This window comes from Galeopterus variegatus, unplaced genomic scaffold (genome assembly GCF_000696425.1).
Source record: "Galeopterus variegatus unplaced genomic scaffold, G_variegatus-3.0.2 Scaffold14379, whole genome shotgun sequence".
NCBI lineage: Eukaryota > Metazoa > Chordata > Mammalia > Dermoptera > Cynocephalidae > Galeopterus > Galeopterus variegatus.
This window is the reverse complement of record NW_007740490.1, coordinates 1-4,773: the sequence shown is the minus strand read 5'-3', so window position 1 is coordinate 4,773 and position 4,773 is coordinate 1. Positions and strand designations below refer to the sequence as shown.

The following is a 4,773-nucleotide window of genomic DNA, read 5'->3' as shown; positions in this document are numbered from 1 at the left end:
TGTGTTTGTGGATCAATTAACTTGAAACAGTCACAAGTCACTAATAAATGTGATTCTGTCAAACGAAAGAAATTATGGACGGCCCGGGCAGCTAAGATTTGGCGACTTGTTTCATAAACAACCTCTGGGTGGTCATCTGATTTCACCTCCACAGAACCGAGGAATCGCACAATAAGTAAACGATGAAGAACAGAATCTTCGGCTTCAGATTTTGTGCTTCCTGCAGGTTCTCCAAGTGGATTCGTCCGCCTGCTTCCCTGGCCAGAGGCTGTTGCTTGGCCAGGCTGATCTTCACACACAAGCTGATCTTCACGCACAGGAGAAGTGACGTCGAACTGTCCTGGAGTGTCCGGGGCATCAAGAGGGTCTAGAGGGAGGGCAGCCAAGTGTGTGGACTCGGATCCTACGGATCCCGAACTGCTGGTGCGAGCTGTTGGTGGCTGAGATTGTCCTGCTGGCCATAGGTCCAGTGTCATGCCTCTGCTGGAAAGATGGGGAGGAGTGACAGCTTCCGGAGCAGACTGAGTCACTCGTGCAGCGGTTTCCTCTGGATTTTCACTTAAGTATGTTTGTTTAGATATGTCGTTTATTGTACAGGTCCACTCTTCATGGTCTTTTCTAGTCTCTGCTTGTAAAATTGAAGATTTTTTTCCCTCAAAAGAAGTGATCTGAAAATAGCATCGCCTGTCTTCACGGTCCACAGCCATCACTGGACAGTTGTCTATGTCCACGGCCAGGCCTCCTGCCACAACCCCAAGGCTTGACTCATTAAATTTCCACCCTGCGTGAAGTAACACTCTGTCCCAGGTAGATGGCACCAAGCCTGTTTTATTTCCAGCATTAAGGTATCCAGCCTTTTGGGTTAAGTTTCGATGAACAGGAAATTTGGTGAGGTCCGGGTCAGGCACATATGAGGGGTCACTGGCTACTTCCAAATCCTCTATTATCTGTTGCATGGTCTCTACATCACTTTCCATTTCCCTGCGAACATTCTGCACACTTGTCTGAATATTAGCTAAAAATTCTTCCAGTTGTTCACTGAGATTTTCAGTACCCATCTTAAAGAAACTTACCTGAGCTTGCATGTACCCAAGTAGAGGTTCTAACAATACTGTCTTTTTCTTGTCCTGAAGAGTATTTAATGCACAAAAAATAATGCATCATGGTCTGGTGTTGTTTCTTTCTGGAAGTGTGCACATCTTCTGTTACTTCATATTTCACCTTGTCGTTTTATCTTTTTTTGGACAATCGGCTCTGTCTGTTAATTGCAGCATCGTGATCATTACTGGCAATCTGAAACACTTCCTTTAATGTTAATATTTCTTTCAGATCTCTTTCTTTAAACTGGGTAATGGGGAACATCATGGCATCGGCAAGTTGAGTTGAAAGTACCGCATGACAAGAGCTAAGTTCATCTATAACTTTTGCAAACTGTTGTAAAGTACAGCTCATAACTTCATCATCACCCCCCAGTGGAAAATGCTGTTTTTCATATTCTTTTAAAAGTTTTGAAGTCAGGTGTGTTTCTGCACTTAATTCATTCTGTGCATCATAATCCGATGCATAGCTTGATACAGCTGGTTCATATAGTTGGAAATAGCCGCAGCATCTTCTTCAAATACACCCAGTAAAGACCTCGTCTGTGGGCTGTCCCCACAGGTCCCTGCGCCCGCAGCAGCAGCAGCAGCAGCAGCAGCAGCAGCAGCTGACCCCATCCGCTCTCCCGCAGCAGGCTCTGCGCCATCCGTGATGTATAGTTTTTTTGACGTGTTGTTGCTGTATTCTGATTGTGGATATTTTGTTGAGGATTTCTGTATATATGTTCATCACACATATCAGTCCGTAGTTTTCTTTTTTTATTTTATCTTTGTCTGGTTTGGTTTTATTTTATCTTTATCTTCACCTCATAGTGTGAATTTGGGAGTGTGGCTTCTGTTTCAACTTTTTGGAATAGTCTGAACAGAATTGGTATTACTTCCTTTTTAAAGGCTTGGTAGAATTCAGTAGTAAAGCCATTCAGTCCTGGGCTTTTCTTTGTTAGGAGACAGCTGATTGCTGCTTCAATCTCATTGCTTGTTGTTGGTCTGTTCGAGTTTTTTTTTTTTTTCTTAGTTCAGTCTTGGTAGTTTGCATTTGTCCAGAAATTTATCCATTTCCTCCGGGTTTTCATATTTGTTGGCTCTAGTCATTGATAATAGTCTTTAATGATTCTTCATAATTTTTTGGTATCGGTTGTATCATCTCCATTTTCATTTGTAATTTTTGTTATTTGACTCTTCTCTCTATTTCATTGCTGTTGTTAATCATGCTAATGGATTGTCTGTTTTGCTTATCTTCTCAAAAAACCAACTTTTTATTTCATTGATCTTTTGTATAGTTTTTTTGGTCTCTATTTCATTTAGTTCTCTGATCTTAATTATTTCTTTCCATCTACTACTTTTAGGGTTGGATTGTTCTTGTTTTTCTAGTTCTTTGAGTTGTAATGTTAGGTTGTTTATTTGAAGTATTCTATTCTTTTGATGTAAGTGTTTATTGCAATAAACTTCCCTCTTAATACTGTTTTTGCAGTTTCCACAGGTTTTGGTATCATGTATCTTTATTTTAATTTATGTCAGCAAATTTTTTGATTTCTTGTTTAATTTCTTCTTGGACTCACAGGTCATTCGAGAGCCTATTGTTTAGTTTCCATGCACTTGAGTAGTTTCCAAAGTTTTTCTTGTTATTAAGTTCAGTTTTAATCTGTTAGTTTTAATCTGTTGTGGTCTGAAAAGACACTTGAAATGCTTGTGATTTTTAAAAATTTGCTTATACTTGATTTGTGACCTAACATGTGGTCTATCCTGGAGAATGTTCTATGAGCTAACAAGAAGAATGTATATTCTGTAGTTGTTGCATAAAATGTTCTATAGATATCTACCAGGTCAAATTTGTCTAAAGTGTAGTTTAAATGCTGTGGTTGTGTGCTGATTTATTGCCTAGATTATCTGTCCCATGCTGAGAGAGGTGTGTTTGGGTGACCCACCATGATTGTATCAGGGTCTATCTCTTTCTTTAGGTCTAATAGTGTTTGCTTTATATATCTGGGTACTCCAGTGTAGGCTGCATACATATCTATGATTGATATGTCTTCTTGCCAGATAGATCCCTTTATCATTATAAAGTGGCTTTGTCTCTTTTTATGGTTTTTTAGTCCATTTTATCCAATATAAGAATAGCTACTCCTGCTCATTTTTGGTTTCCATTTGGATGGTATGTCTTTTTCCATCCCTTCACTTTTAGTCTGTGTGTTTCTTTACAGGCGAGGTGAGTCTCTAGAAGGCAGCATATAGTAGGGTCTAGCTTTGTAATCCAGTCCATCAGTCTGTGCCTTTTGCATGGGGAGATTAATCCATTCACATTTAGGGTTGTTATTGGCAGGTATTATCTTGCTCCTGGCATTTTGTCACTTTTTGTTTAGATGTTTTAAATGTGCTCTGTTTCTTTTCCCAGTCTTATGATTTGTCTTCAATGTTTGTTGGTTTGTTGAGGTGGTAAGATTTAGTTTCTTTCTGTCGCTCGTTTGCATTTTTGTTCTACCAGTGGGTTGTGTTCTTTCTTGTGTGCTCATGGTAGTGATCATCATTTTTCAGATTCCAGATGCAGAACTTCTTTGAGGATTTCATGTAGGGCTGGTCATGTGGCTGTGAACTCCTGAAGTTTTTGTTTGTGTGGAACATATACTATTTTTCCATTATCTCTGAAGGATAGCCTTGCTGAAGGATAGTATTCTTGGATGGCAGTTTTTTTCTTTTAGTATTGTGAATATATTTTCCCATTTTCTTCTGGCCTGTAGAGTTCCTGTTGAGAAGTCTGCTGTTGGTATGAGAGGGGCTCCTCATAGGTGACTTGATGCTCTTCTCCTGCTTCTTCTTAGATTCTCTTTGTCTTTGAGCTTTGCCAGTCTGACTATAACGAGTCTTGGAGAGGATCATTTTGGGTTGAATCTGTTTGGATCTTTGAGCCTCCTGAATCTGAAAGTCCGTTTCTCTTCTCAAACCTGGGAAGTTTTCCATTATTGTTTCATTGAATAGGTTCTCCATGACTTTTCCTTTCTCCTTCCTTTCTGGAACACCCATGATTTGAAAGTTTATGTGCTTAAGGTTGTCTGCTAGCTCTCTTAGGTTTTCTTCATTTTTTAAAATTCTTTTTTTTTTTACTCTGCCTAGGTTATTTCTAAAAGTCTATCTTCAAGATCAGAAATTCTTTCTTCTTCTTGCTGTAGCCTGCTTCTTAAGCTCTCAGTGGTGTTTTTAATCTTGTTGAGTCAGTATTCAAGTTCCATGAGTTTTACAATCTTTTTAAGGGTATTAATCTCTTTGTAAATTTCCTCCTTCATAGCCTGGATTTTATGCTGNAAAATTTGCTTATACTTGATTTGTGACCTAACATGTGGTCTATCCTGGAGAATGTTCTATGAGCTAACAAGAAGAATGTATATTCTGTAGTTGTTGCATAAAATGTTCTATAGATATCTACCAGGTCAAATTTGTCTAAAGTGTAGTTTAAATGCTGTGGTTGTGTGCTGATTTATTGCCTAGATGATCTGTCCCATGCTGAGAGAGGTGTGTTTGGGTGACCCACCATGATTGTATCAAGGTCTATCTCTTTCTTTAGGTCTAATAGTGTTTGCTTTATATATCTGGGTGCTCCGGTGTAGGGTGCACACGTATCTATGATTGATATGTCTTCTTGCCAGATAGATCCCTTTATCATTATATAGTGGCTTTGTCTCTT

At 39.0% G+C, this 4,773-nt stretch overlaps 1 pseudogene; it reads right to left on the bottom strand.

Annotated features, from left to right (window-relative positions):
- LOC103581947 overlaps positions 1–1,715 on the bottom strand; it is a 2,795-nt pseudogene extending 1,080 nt beyond the window's left edge.
- Positions 1,716–4,773: the final 3,058 nt, after the last annotated feature.